General features: G+C 45.1%; 1 long non-coding RNA gene across 3 annotated transcripts in view; it reads right to left on the minus strand.

Moving 5' to 3' along the window:
- LOC123287296 (uncharacterized) overlaps window positions 1–15,317 on the minus strand; it is a 78,134-nt gene that overhangs the window by 52,577 nt on the left and 10,240 nt on the right. For 2 of the 3 annotated variants that reach the window (XR_011504496.1, XR_011504497.1), the window contains exon 2: window positions 14,926–15,105. This is a non-coding gene — a long non-coding RNA (uncharacterized lncRNA). Of the gene's footprint in view, window positions 1–6,331; window positions 6,909–7,074; window positions 7,472–14,925; window positions 15,106–15,317 lie in introns of those variants that run through there. The other variant, XR_011504498.1, reaches the window with a different exon arrangement.

Raw genomic sequence — 15,317 nt, forward strand, 5'->3', positions numbered from 1 at the left:
GGAGGAGGGCCCCTCCCAGACCTCCGGCATTGAAACACAGTTCTGCACAGGGTGGGCCAGTCTCCTGAACACCCGGTCAACTGTGAGCCCCTTGACCCAGCTAAGCATAGGGCAAAAAAGTACCCCGGACACCTGGCTTACCAGGAGCTGTCCACCCCAGCTGAGCACAGGGCAAACAGGTCCCCAGGACACCCAGTCAACTGCAAGCCCCCAGTTCAGAACGAATGAGTTCCCCAGACACCTAGCCAACTGCAAGGCCCCAACCCAGCTCAACAGAGGCAATAGAGTCCCCAGGATACCCAGCCAACTGCCAGGCCCCCCACCCAGCACAGCAAAGGGCAGCCGTCAACCCCCAAGCCCTGTCCTTTGGGACCTCACCCAGTTGCACATCAGGTGTCTAGCCCCAAGTTTCCTGTGGATGTTCCCCGAGTCCTCGTCTTCCTGTGGCTGTCAGGACCTCTGCCAGGACCAGGGAAGCTGGCAGGAAGATGCTGCTACCTGGCAGAGGAAAAATACCTTATACTAGTCATTGTCCACCCCGTCACGAGAAAATCAAGAACTGAAAATCTGAGCCCAGAAGTCGCAGAGTGAGGAGAGTGGCCTCAGAAACTTCTCATTGCCTCCTGACAGTCTTGGTCCTGGCCATGTCTCTGGCTTTCCAGTGCTGCCCAAACCACCAGAACAGGAAGAACAAGTCCTAGTAGCCCCTCCCAAAAGCACCAAGATTCAATCTGTAAAACAGATGGAAGGCCAGGAAATGGAGCAGAAACAACCTGCATACAAAAAAGTGGGGCATCTTGACCCAGATAAGAGGAATCTGAAGCTACCAGTCCAGGTGGAAATCTATCTTCCAGGTGGATTTCCAGGTGAGGGGCTGGCTGTCTGTGAAGACAGAGGTTACTGCCTCTGTTAGAGGTGGGCTCAGAAACGTTAGTGGTTCATAGCTGGGTGCCAAGGCCTGGCCAGTGTTTGGAGCCATTCAGAGCGCAGTCCCCTTCGTGGGTCACTGTGCAAAGGTGCTGGGCTCATGGCCTGAAGACCTTTGGCCTGGGGCTGACTTCAGCCTGATGTCTTGGTGGCATATCACTTGGGGAGCCTTTTTCTTCTGGGGAGTTCTCTTGTTCAGAGGGAGCAAAGGCTGCCATGCCTTAGAACAAGAGAACAACTGTAAATGGGAAGAGCTGTCCATGAAAATTCTAGAAAGGCAAGATCTGCCAGACGACTAGGCCTCCTGGACACAGCAGGACATGAGGAGGGGGCTTATGAGCAAGATCCAGAGGAGACCCAGGCCCTGAGGGCAGAGGAGTCCTGCGCTGAGCTCCTTCAGGCTAAGGACAGGTACTCCCAACTGGAGGGGGTGGGAGTGGGTGTTCAAGAACAGGCTGAGCAGTGGTGTCAACTGCAGGCCCAGGTCCATGAATTGAAGAGCTTCTATGGCGAAATGTGGGGATTCCTGGAAGCTTTTGCCTTCCAGGCAGCATTTTCAAAGCAGGAAGGAATGATGTCCCTGCATACACCCATCCCAAATGGGCATAGAAGTGGAGCTGGGGCAGAAAGTGGGTCACCTCCTTGAGTGGAGGTGGCATGAGCTTCATTATATATGTTTTAAATAAATGTATTGGAATACAAAAGAGGTGTCCCTGGCTGACTGTGATGTACAGCCTGGGATCACACTCACTGTACCCACAATAGGAGTACTCACATTCTCCAGCTGGTTGGGTCTCAACAGGGCAAGTGTCTAACGTGACGCTCAGAACAGAGCTGTGAGGTAGGCAGGGGTCTCCATGACTCTGAGAAAGTGTTGGTGACTTAAAGAGAGCTGACACTGAGCACAACCTGCTCTTCCCCATCAATACTTTTCACGCATGTTGCCTCCTCTAAAATTCAAAGCCAAGCCAAGGTGGGTGCCATTCTGACATTAAGGAAAGCAGAAGCAGAGTGTTCACACTGCATAGATTATTTCTGGCCCAAGAACTCACAGTGGCAAAACTTGGGTTTGGACTCTGATGTCTGGCTTCAAACTCCAGCCACTGCAGCAGGTGCCTCTCAACTGCAGGTTCCTGTCTGATGCAGGCCTTTGCTAGGCAAAGGTTAGGGGTAAGACCAGGGTGGAGAGAGGCCAGAGGCGTGCAATACATTCCGTCTCCGGGTGAGGTGGTATGGGGTGAGGGCAGCAGGTGAGAGACTGGAGAGAGTGGGCCAGGATGGTGGGCTGCATACTCAGAGCCACGGAAGCTCTATAGGGTTGGAGAAAGGGGGGATTTGCTCTGGCTGCTGTAGGTGTGGGCTGGATAGACAGAGCAAGGCAGAGCAGGAACAGGTGAGTCTTAGAGACTGCAGGGTGTCTGTGGACATGGAGGAAGGTGGCTGGCTCCAAGAACAGAGCTTAGAATCGGTGATGAACTGGATGCTGGGCGGCAAGGATGGAGGAGGATGCCAAGGTACCAGGCTCACCCCCTCCCAGGCAACGGTCCATCTCAGCTCCAGGGACTGTGGGCTGGAGCTTAGGTAAGGTTTGGATCCCAGTAAGCTGGGCCCTGTGGCTGGGGAGGAGAGCGTGGAGCTGTGGCCCAGGGGCAGTGTTTAAAGCACATGTGTTCACAGCAACCAGGCCTAAACTGAGGAAAGTCAGCAAGAAGGCTGGGTCTGGGCAGGGAGGTGAACTTAAGAATGACTTGGACAATGTATAAGCAGTCTGGAGGGCTGCTGGTTTTATGAGCCAGTGGGGAGGGTGGTGGAGTCCAGGTAACTGGGACCTGAGGAAAGTGGCTCAGAGCTGGTGTTAATGTGATAAATGTTGGTTATCAGACGGTGAAGACCGAGAGGAGGTATGGTTTAAGGAGCAACATTTGGTGAAGGGTCTGAAGTGGAGGTGGGCACTGTGTGAGACCTGAACCTCTGGGCCGGCCTTCCCATAGGCAGAGGCAGCATTTCACACTTGTTTTCTGTTACCTGGGGATCCCAGGTCTCCTGCACTGGGCAGGGTCTGAGGGGCAGAGATGAGAGGGTGCAGGGTGCACTTGTGTGATCCCAGCGTTGGGTACATCCTCTGCTCAGCTGCTCAGATCTGGCTCACCTGTACCCCAGCTCCCTGGACACAGCAGCCTCCTAGAGGCTGGAGGGGTCAGGACCTTAGTTTGGGGGTGTGATCCGGAGCTGCTCACCTCTTCGGAGTCCCCAGTTCCTTCATCTGTAAAATGTGGACAACTTGGGTGGGGATGGGATGAGGTGAGCAGGAGGCAGGAGATGGCAGAGATTTGGGAAGGGGAGTCGGGGCAAGGGACTGATGGAGTCCCAGGGAAGGTCCACTGGAGGGCAGCTCCTTGTCCTGGCCCTTCCTTCCCGAAGGGAAGACATCAGCTCTGGGAGGAGAGCACTCTGGGTGCTGCCTCTGCCCCAGACTGGCCTTCCCCAGAGGCATTTGTCCATCTGCAGCAGGAGGTGTTTGCCAGTACAAAGACACCTCCTTGCTCAGCAGTAGATAATCAAGGGCTATATGATTGTCTAAAATCACCTTGGCCAGTGAGTTAAGCAACCACAGCCGAACTGAACTTGCTCTGGACGTCCACAGAAGAGCTGGCCAACTCTTCTAGTGTCAGGGAGAGGTTTTGACCACTGAGCAGGTTTTGAATTCAGTCTTCTTGCTTCCATAATAAACTATCTCCTAACAAATAGAATGAAGTTCCCACATGTGTCAACCCTTTGCTCCTGAGTCGTCTTTGCTACCAGGCACTCCCGGAAACCACTATGCTAAGAATGAGCTGACTATGCATTCAGTTCTAGGGGCTCAGCACTCCCTGATGTCCTTCGTGGAGTCTGACTTGATTCCTGGGACTGGATGGTGACTCAGGCAGTAGTGTTGTGGTGTCCAGGACTGGGAACCCCTGAAGTTTCTTCGCAATGCTGCTTCCCTACAGCTGGCTGCTGAAGGCAAAGAGCACCGCCGCTATGAACATGATTCTAATGCTGACCAAAGCCATGCCTGGCTCCCACAGAGAGCACTGAAATTTTCCTCTACCATTCCCAACATTGGGTGGGCGCTCTGCTCTTGACAGCTGCCAGAATTCTGCCAAAGCGGGCCATACCCTGCAGACCCACTGTGATGCAGACGGTCCAGTCTCTGTCCCAGAGTCACCTGGGCCAACCTTTGCAGCAGGATGTACTTCCCGTATTCCCAGGGAATGAGTCTCTGCCTTGCTCTTTCTCCTTTCTGGGCCTGTGTGGGAGCCTTCCTAAAACAAGAGCCTACCTGAATTACTGCAACACTCCCCCCACCACCATCCCAGGTACCTGTAACCTTCAAATGTGCCCACATGTTGTAATTGGTATTGATCTCCAACACATTAGAGTGGGTACTTATGAGGGCACATGGAGTAGGGATTGGGGATAAAGCAGGAAAAATGAAATGAAACAGGGGACTTGCACAGACCAGTGATGATAACAGGCCAAGAACCAAGGAATGTGAATAATCCATCTCAACCTCCAGGTGCTACCCTGGAGGAGATGTTGTTGCTGCTCTGACCATATTCTCAGGACACAAGACTGTCCCCTGCCTTCTGCAATCTTCTTTAGAAGACTACCTTTGGGCCACTGGAGCCACTTCAACTAGATGTGCAGAGAGCTGGAAGGACCTGGGAGTTTATGGCCCCTGAGCAGCCCACAGCCAGGCAGTTTGATCACTGAAGTGAGAGAAAGCCTGCCATGCAGAGAGGCAGGACCAAGACTGCAATGCAACCTTAGGCTCCAAGGCTCCCTGCTGGATCAGGCCAAAGCTAAAAAGTCACCTGAAATCCGACATGGCTTGGATCCTTCCCACTTGCTTCTCCTACTCTAACCAGTTTCTCCTGTGAGAACTTTCTTAACAAATCACTTGCATCCAAATCTCTGTTTCGGTGTCTGCTGCTGGGGAACCCCATCTAAGGCAATTCCCAGCAAGAAAAAACAAAAAATAAATCGCAATTGCTAACCTCGTGCATGCAAAGAATAACATGTATTTTCCTATTATAACCCAACAAACTTCTATTTAGAGACCTCATTTCCACCAGATTGAATGAATTCTTCAGTCAATTATAGGTTTGTTCCCAGCAGTACACTGGTAAACCAGGATCTCCATAGAAAAGAAAAAGTCCTGCTTTCTAGCACTTGCTGACTTCCATGATATACATACTCCCATCACAGCCAATCTCAAACTCGCAGTATGATGTCATTGAACGGAGGCTGGAAAGACATGTGCACAATAGGCTCTCGCAAGACAGGAGAGCCAGCTCCAGCATGCCACCTTGTTAATTTTTTTTGCATACTTCCAAATATGCACCATCTATGGTGTGTTATGGGAAGTCCCAAGGTAGATATTTTACAATAGTCCAAGAAAAATTGGACTGAGGTTATTTTATGAATTGTTATTTGAGTCTGTAACTAAACTCTTTAACATTAACATCTTTAATAAATATTTGAGCAATATCTGCAATCAGAATACTGGCTAGAACTATATCATCTCTATTCATTAGGCTTAATATTTTCTCAATACCTAACTTTGTGTTAAATAAGATATTAATGCTTTTGGCAGTCTTAATCCTATTAATTCCTCAGCTGCCTTTAAAAGTGCATGAGGAAATATGCAAAGGCAGTCAATTTCACTGAAGTATACGTTAAACTGCTATAGGTAAATCTAAGATTCTCAGTGTTGCTAAAATGAAGAACTTCATCTGAAATTTTCTGGACTTAAATCAAACCCTTGGGGCCTGGTTTGAGTTTCCTTGGCTTTGCTGTCTTCTGAACTAAGGTCATTTGCAACATACAAGGATGCACATGTCAGGAGAGCAAAGTGTGTCTATTTGTCTGCGTTGAACCAACAGACCTAGTCTGAAAAGAAGTGTAGCAGTGGCATGGCTCTGACTGCTGTAACAAATCTTTGGCAATTAAACTTGGAGATGGAGCTAAACCCAAGACAACGCAGCTTCTGGGGCATAAAAAGAAGTATCATGAGTGTGCACCAAAGAGGAGAAAAAAGCAAAATTTGAAACTCATAGGCTATGGAGGTGGTAGGAATTGATTTCAAAAATACTCTAATTCCAGACAAGATGTTTCCCAGCTGTGAGCTAGTTACTAGGTAGATACAGGACCAGAAACACCTTCTAAGACTTAAAAAAACCACACATCTGTATAACCCTATTTTTACTGTAAGCCTGCTACTTTATCTTCACCAATGACTGTAACTAATTTTAATAAGGTAAAAAGAAATCCAACCCTCTCTCCTCCCCCCCCTCCACTCTCTCACACACACACACCAGACACACACACTCAGGTACTGGTGTGCTTCTTTGAATCAGACTTCTTTAAATCAATTAATTCTCTTCATTTCTTGAATGACTTTCCAACAGCATTAGCTAATGACAGAGGCTGTGAAAGGGGTGGGCCCTCCATTTTAAATATGGTGAGAGAACATCACTGCTCCTGGAAATGCCCCCGAAAGCTGTCCGTGCTAGATCCCAGCACAGCAACACGCTCTCTGGGCTGGCAGGACAATAACAACTGCCATAGCCATGACACTAGCCAGTCCCTTTACTGCTGTCTTATCTCCACCACATGACATCATGGTTGGTCTAAAATTGTTTTAAGTGGACAGTTTCTTTCTGAGGTAATTACCACAAAATTATTAGGATTAAAATCACAATTATATGGGGCTGGCTTGGTGATGCAGTGGTTAAGTGCACACGTTCCCCTCTGGCGGCCTGGGGTTTGCTGGTTCAGATCCCAGGTGCGGACATGGCACCGCTTGTCAAGCCATGCTGTGGTAGGTGTCCCACATATAAAGTAGAGGAAGATGGGCACGGATGTTAGCTCAGGGCCACTCTTCCTCAGTAAAAAGAGGAGGATTGGCAGCAGACGTTTGCTCAGGGCTGATCTTCCTCAAAAAAACAAACAAACAAACAAAAATCATAATTATGGGAAAGCCAAGAAAGGTGATCAAGAATGGGAAAGAGAGCCTGGTAGTAAGCCTCTGTTTTCATTACAAATTTATATGGAATACGAAAAAGGTGAAGTGGTCATCCTTGTTCCATTTAACATACTTACTTAGCTTCCAGGTAATAAGTCTTACAGCCGGAAGGAAATGGATCCATGGATGAAATGTCTGGTCCTTTCCTGCCAGCCTTCATGCGGTCCCACTGCTGGCTGAATAAGCTGGGAGCACAGTCCCTGGCATCAGGCCCCGGAGGGCTGAGAAGGAGCCCTGGCCCGAAGCTCATGGTCACTTCATATCCCTCCTTTAAGCCGCAGCCCTCTAAACACTTCATCTGTGTGATGTTGACGCCGGTCTGCCACCTGGATAGCGGGGTGAAGCTTCCCAGTCTGTCAGCGCACGTCAGCCGGCTCGTGATTCTTCTAAGTGTGGGAATGCACCAAAGTGCTCATCTCAGTGGCCATCGTGTGGTCATTTAGGAAAAGAAGGTAGAGAGAAAGTGAGGGAGAACTAACGGGATACATCAGGGTCACTGAGAACGCTAAGAAGCTGCTGCTGACATCCCCTCAACCTATGGCTGCACTAATCCTTACGATGGCTCAGCAAAGAGGAAAAGTTCAATGTTTACAAATCTAAATGAAACTGGCAATACTGATAGGAATGAGGCAAAAAGTTTTGTTTTTACAAAGCAGTCTAAATGATATATTGCTTTCACAAAACTATGCGGTAAGAACCCTCTAGCTTTTGGGTGCTAACGTTTATAGAAGTTTCAATCTGAAACTTCATCAAGACCTGATAAAACCAGTCACGTATTCTTCCAAAGATAAGCTAACTAGTTTGCATGATGAAGTAAATGAACTCTGTACAAATGTTCTGTGAGCAAAAGTAAAATGGTCAAAATGGCTTGGCTTATAAAGCTAGCAATGAAAATGTGGACTTGATACATGAAATGGAAGCAAAGCGGAAAAAGAAAACAGAACTTTAGACTGATGAGTCACTGTGCACACTCCAGGATCAGAAAGCTTGACAAAATATTGCAGAGCAGACCCACACTTCATGCATGGAATGTTCTACAAGAGCTAACATGCAGGCCAACACAGAGCAGAACCAGCTGGTTTTGTCAGAAGCTACAGATAAGACACATGCCCCCATTCCCTCCACACCTTTTCCATGGGGCAAATGGGGGAACTTACCATTTAATGGCACTTTTAAGAAGACACATATCAGGAGAAAAAAGGAGATGAAAAAGCCAACAGGGCAGGAGCAACAGTACTGTGTGAAAAATTCCAGGTAGTTTTTATTTTCTGCTTTAATTTTACAGTTGAGTTTTCTATTCATAGGTGGTCAGAGGGCAAAGCCTCAATCCTCCCATCATGTCAGGATGGATGTGTTTAATTTAAGCACTCAATAACAAAAAGCAGGTTAAAATAGTATCCTAATTCCTTTTCAACTTCCATGAATCAAGTCATGGCTAAATAAGTCTTATTTGTATTTGACACATTTTCTCATTTACATTTCCTGAGCAAGTTAACCAAATTCTACCTATATTCTTTAATAAACTATCTTGAATTTCAACGAACCAGCTGAAAAATCTAGAATCGAAATGAGTGCTATATTTTTGAGGTAGGGGTGGTTCTACCTATCTCTCTTTTTACAATTATTTTTTTGCCAGAAAACGAGGGAGAGGCATCTTAAAGTTCTATCCATTAGGGCTGAGTACCTGAGCATGTGAGAATAAAAGGTGGAGGTGCTAGAGGAGTTAAGCCCGAGCTTGGAGTCACAACAGAACGTTTCTTCTTGTCTTAAGGTAAATTATAATAGTACTAATCTCACAAAGTGCCAGAGGGGAGGCAGACCTTATCTTTTTTCCATGGTTTCAAGTGACAACCTCACTAATCCTGAATTCAGATTCACATTTGTACCTAACAGTGTGGAAGGAACAGTCCTCGAGCACTGCCATTTGTTACCTTGGTATATATATAAGCTAGACATAATAACAGTTATTTGTTAATCTGGCTGACTTATTTTTCACAATGTGTGTAATTTTTGCTGCTTGAATTGTCTGTTCAAGTGACTCCCTCTCGGTAAAGAAGCCTAACCAACTTTAAAAGATGTCATTAGTGTTCATAATAACAAAGCAGTGATTTTAAAAAATATTTAATAAGCTTATCTTAATCCCGCTATGAAATATGAACATTTTCTTCCCTCTGACAATGCACGTTTTAGCCCTCCCCACTCACAGCCCCCACGACGACAGAACATCTACTAGAGGAACCACAGAATGAATGCCACAGCACACAAAGAAATCATCATCTTTCCCTCTCAGAAGCTTCTGCAAATGTCATCTGCATGTAGACTGCATTGGTCAGGTGCCTGAGGTTAGCCTGTGCCCCTCACTTATGAGAAGAATAAAAACGTAGCCTTCTTTCCTTTATAGTTGGTATTAAAAGGGCGGCTTTGTTTGTTAGACTTCAAACTGATACAAATTCAAAAATTCTGGTTTATGTCTATTCTTAAACTTCTGTCTGAGGTCATTTTGTCCTCAGGCAACAAACTTGCTTAAGCCCAGTAAACACCCTAAGGACAAAAAATCACCCTCTATATAAAAATAGTAACAACTTAGAATTAACAACTTAGAAAAAAGAGAAGCACAGGGGGAAAAACAATTTTGCAAAGATATACAGGCATACCTAGGAGATAGTGCAGGTTCTGTTTCAGACTACTGCAATTGCAGTAAAGCCAGTCACATGAATTTTTCTGGTTTCCCAGTGCATGTAAAAGTTGTGTTTACACTATCCTATAGCCTATTAAATATGCAATAGCGTTATGTGTAAAAAAAACAATGTATACACCTTAATTAAAAAATACCCGATTGCTAAAAAATGCCAACCAACATCTCAGCCTTCAGTGAGTCAAAAATCTTTTTGCTGGTGGAGGGACTTGTGAAAAACGCAGTATCTGAGAAGCATAATAAAGCGAAGTGCAATAAAACAAGGTGAGCCTGTAAACTCCTGTAGAGAGAATTAGGAAGCAGAAATCGAAGTGCTGAGGATGGAATTCTCGTTACAATGAATTCTTATACACCTTAAAGTTGTTTGTGTTGTGCTCCTTTTCAGCAAAGTTAGCAGCAGAAAGAGAACATAGTTGGGTTGTTTATGCATCTCACATGCAACAGGTAGGTCACACTTCTTTGATTATCAAAGCCAGGTAACGCCATTTCTCCTCACCCTTTCTACACTGGACAAAGAGGATTGTTTTCTTTAACTCCCTTCTGTGAACATTTCATATTTTCAATGCATTCTGCCACAATGGGCTAACATTTTATTTCATTTCTAGTGACGTCTGACACACAATAAACCATGTGATTATAAAGTGCATCTTCTCATTTTGCTGTTGAGAACATCAGCTCCTTCAAAATTCCACTGTGTGACAGACACTTTGGAATGCTAGGGGTGCCCTGAGTGGCTCCGAGGAGGGTTAGGAGGCGAAAACTCTAGCGATAATTTTTCTGAATTAACATGTGGTGCAAGTAGAAATATGCTATTTTTGACATTGAAGTTTTTAGTGCTTAGCAATAAATGAAAATAATAAGATATTTTCACATTTACGGCTGTCACATGGACAGAATTCAGCTCCTGGCAGTACACAGCTGAGGGATGACATACTGTGCTTTTCCCTGACATCAGATCTGACTTTAAATTCTGTGCATAGAAAAGGAGAATACTAGAACTGGGACTATTCATTTGAATCTTTTGGTATCATTTCCAACATACATGTGACAAACTCTTCTTATCAATGGAGACTGTTTGGAGAAAAGTCTTTTTATTATTTATGCCCCCCACCACCCCCATGTCCTGCTTACAATCACTGTATCATACAGAATAAAACTCCAGTCTCCTACAGAGTAGCCCCTGACTTTCTAAATTGCTCCTGCAATAAACTGTGATCAAGGGAAATGTTCTCACCTAAAACTGCAGTTGGCACAAATGGGTCTGTCATACATCACAAGACGGTCAATGCAGAGAAAGTAGAGAGAAAGAACAGTAAATGACTGACGAAAGGCCTCCCGATTTTCCCTTAGAAAGCCACAGACAGCATCAGGTTACAACACATCCAACACGTTAAGCTCAAGCGCAGCAAAGTGAGCACGGATTGATTCTGACTGCTCAGGGGTTATGAAGAGATGAACCAATGGAAAAATCTGTTATCTGGTAATAGGAATTAGGCACTGATGTGCTCAGTCTATTTGTTTGTAATGTAAAGGACAATGGTGAAGACACAGCTGTAAACAAGAGAAAAGCTAATCAGTGACTGTGGAGAGGTTAATTCCTGAAATTACGGCACTCTGAGATCACTTACATGGACACCACACTGGTGTACACCTGACTGAAGAAACAGCAGAGATGTACCGAAGTTTACGTGGTAAATATTACCATTCCCCACTGTCTCTGGGGAATTCTTGTACTTTAGAGGACAAACACTTTTACCACTTAAAAGATTTTCTTACGCCACGAAGGAAGAAAAAAAACCCACCCTACATCCACCATTTTGAATTGAGAAATGCATTAGATTTTTATTTTCACTTCTAGCTTTGCTTGTAAAAGTTGAGTATCACACTGAGCTGAGTTTTTCTTTTTGGAGGAAGATTAGCCCTGAGCTAACATCTGCTGCGAATCCTCTTTTTTTTTTTTCTTTTTTGCTGAAGAGTGGCCCTGAGCTATCATCCATGCCCACCTTCCTCTACTTTATATGTAGGACCCTACCACAGCATGGCTTGATAAGCAGTGCATAGGTTCATGCCCAGGATCTGAACCAGCAAACACTGGGCTGCCGAAGTGAAGCACTCAAACTTAACCACTACGCCATCAGCTGGCCTCTGAGCTGATGTTTTACAACTAAGAGTATGGAAATGTGTCACACATGGCTTTAGAAGAATATTCTGAATGTCAATGTTTTTGTAGTTTGCTAAATTAAATCCTCTCCTTCCCCATATTTTGGATACTCAGAGAACTTTCCACAATGCTATGACCTGGTTTATGAAAAATAAAGGTGATGTTTCACATGTGCTATATTTAAGATGAAAGCTGCATGCCTACACATTGTTTTACTAGTCTTTTCAATCCTTATAAAAATGCTCATATTTCTTTGAAATATTTCCCTGAAACACTCAAGATTTAATTGTTATACCCTCCTCCTTCCTCCCTGTTATTCCTCTTCCTTCTGTTATTCTCTTCCTCCCTGACCACCTGAGGTTAGCAAAACTGCCTATTACCTGCCGACATTTTTATGTGGTTCTTAAAATGCACAAAGCAGATACAAAATAACTGTTTATTTTCACCTTTAAAAAAGGAAAGGTATTTACTTCTGTCTTTTACTGTAAAAATTACGCCCGTCCGCCATATGTATCTATTTTTCCCCTTTTTGTGTACGACTCCCATTTGCTTTGGTGGACAGATGATGCCCTCCTCACAAATATGCTCATTCTTATTCCTAAATTCTCCGATCTCATTTTTCCTGCTGTATTATTTCTAAAAGCTACTCATCTCCCAACTGCCCTCACTTTCTTCCAACCCTAAAAGATCTCAAACATCCCCAGACTTGTAACAGGTTTGGGACGCGAAGCCTAGTGGTCTAATGAACACTTTTCCTGCAAGTTTCCTCCCCCAGTAACAGCTCGCTTATTTTCAAGACATTAAGAGAGCATAATGCCAAGCTTACCAGTGGGTCACTCCCGATGTATGGGATTCGATGAGATCTACTCACTGCTCCAGAGTGGGAGGAAAATGGACCGCCTACTGCCGTCTTTCTTCCATTGGCTTTACTGACGGGAGGCGCACAATAATGCCCAATGGCAGACGAGCCAGGGAAGCTGGCGCCAGCTTCTGCAGCCGTCCTCTTTGCATGAGCATTTGTGGATTTCCACAGATACATTCACTTTTTAAAAAGCAACTGCCAAGTTAAATTTCCTGTCCAGAGGCAAATACTCCCTGTTGTTCAAACTTCAGAAGCCTAGAAACTACTAATGTAGACAGTTTCTGCTCTCTGGACAGGTAATTCCAAATAAATTTATTTGTGAGGAATTTCATCATGAAATAGAAAATTTGGAACATTAACGGGTTATCCTGGAAAGTGAGAACATATATCTGTGTGGTCCCTTTCAGAGTGACATTCAACAAACAATCACCACTACAAAAATTCTAACCTTGTCTGTGGTGGGAAGATATTCTCCCACCCACAAGGATGCAGCCCACAAGAAATGCATCCTAAGTTGCTTTATTTTGGCAGTTAAATGAATTTTATATATATATATATATATATATATATATATATATATATTTTTTTTTTCTTTTTAAAGATTGGCACCTGAACTAACAACTGTTGCCAATCTTCTTTTTTTTTGTTTTCTGCTTTATCTCCCCAAACGTCCCCATACATAGTTGTATATCTTAGTTGTGGGTCCTTCCACTTGTGGCATGTGGGACACCACCTCAATGTGACCTGACGAGCAGTACCATGTCCACGCCAGGATCTGAACTCTGGGCCGCCACAGCAGAGTGTGCGAACTTAACCACTCAGCCATGGGGTCAGCCCCAATATATATATTTTTAATGGAAAATACGCTACTTGCTACAATAAAGCAGAGAAAATTCAATGACAAAATGGGATGTTGTTTATGGTATACTGAAGTACCAGATTCTGTCATCTACACTGAAAATGACATGAAAGGGCAAAGAAGAATGACCAAGGATGAGGAGTGCCATCCTGCCCCCCAGAGTCAAAGGTGTGTCTGCTGAACTCCCCCTCTAAAGGGCCAGGAGTGCGTGTAGAAGAAATAAACGTAGAGCCTCTAAGCGGGATAAGGCGGACAACGGTAGCCACTCCAAGCAGAAAGAATAAGCCTTTCTAGGAAGTCTAGCTGAATGTAGGGGAAAGGCAAGGCACAGCAGAAGGCACGGGCACCGACCATGTGGTGCCTGGAGAGAGGAGGAGTGGAGGGGCAGAGCTGCAGAACCAGAACAAGCCAAATGGGTGGTCAGCACGTGAGGACAGACTGTCCACTCTGGTAACAGCCCTCTTCCCCCAGAGACCGGATTTCTGTGCTCCTTGCAGTCACGAGGCCCCTAGCCCATGTGCACTTGTATTAGTAACTGCACTTTTATTCCATCCCTACGCTGAGCAACATCTTGATTATGTAGCCAGGGTTAAGCGGAAGCTTGTGGACATGGATTTCACATGGTAAAGAAACCTCTGACCTTGAACCCAGAAGAACTGTGAACCACAGTTAGACACATACCACAGCATTTACTTCAGGTCTCCGAGATCACCAGGCATGTACTCCCAACTCCTTTTGTACTTCATATAATCAACCTAATTCTTAGTGTCCTAAAATAATGCCTTGTACCTGGATCACAAGTGGTGGAGTGGGAAGGTATGAGCTGAGCTGGGCTGACCACCTGGTGGGAAATGTAAGACTTGTGAAGTGGAAATACAGTTTAACTTATTAATTGACACTAACAGGCCTATAATAAAGGCAGAACCTGTCAGCTAAATAAACAAACAATAACTTGTTACTGCTATTTAGTGAACCATTTTATAAGAGGCTTCCCTAGTGTAATCCCACACCTGGCTAGCTTACAAATAGGCTCTAAACAACAAAACGGATGATGAGAGCAGCTGCTTTCCTCGTTGAGAGAGAGAAGCCTTTGTGTCACTGCTCTTGTCTTTACATAAACTTAATTGTGGCTTCCTGTGCTCTCTGATCTGTCCCTATCATCTTCACATCATCTCTCCTAAGCAACCTGTGGCACATTAGAGAAGCTTTCAGGATCGTTCAAAGGGACAGGAGAAACCAATAGGGCATAAGAATTCCTTAGGGAGTTGTTTTTGTGATCCCCCAGTGCTATCTGGAATCCTGGAAAACCAGAGAGATGTACCAGAAGCTAAGAAAGGTGTGCAGCTCTTACCTCTCCCGTTCAGATTGTGCGTGTCCATGAACGAGAACGTCTAGCCGCAGTCTGCACCTTGCTCAACATAGCTCTTGTCCGTCGAGTCCACCATCACGGTCATCTCCTGTTGGGTGCTGCTCATTGTCGTCTTCCACTCCTTGGCTCCTTCCCCGAGGACAAAGAGTTCATTATATAGACCTGCATGTGAATGGAAAATGGGGCACTAAAATGTGTACTGACGGTGATCAGGAATAACTTCTATTGAATTAACTTTATTCATCCATAACACTGATTTATGGTCAGGTTCTCTGCCAACTGCAGAGACACAGAGATGAAAAATATCTGCTGCCTATCCTCAAAAAAACCCACGGTGATATTAGGAGTGTACAGACTAAAACATTACTTTCTGT

Source organism: Equus asinus, chromosome 7 (assembly GCF_041296235.1).
Source record: "Equus asinus isolate D_3611 breed Donkey chromosome 7, EquAss-T2T_v2, whole genome shotgun sequence".
Taxonomy (NCBI): Eukaryota; Metazoa; Chordata; class Mammalia; order Perissodactyla; family Equidae; genus Equus; species Equus asinus.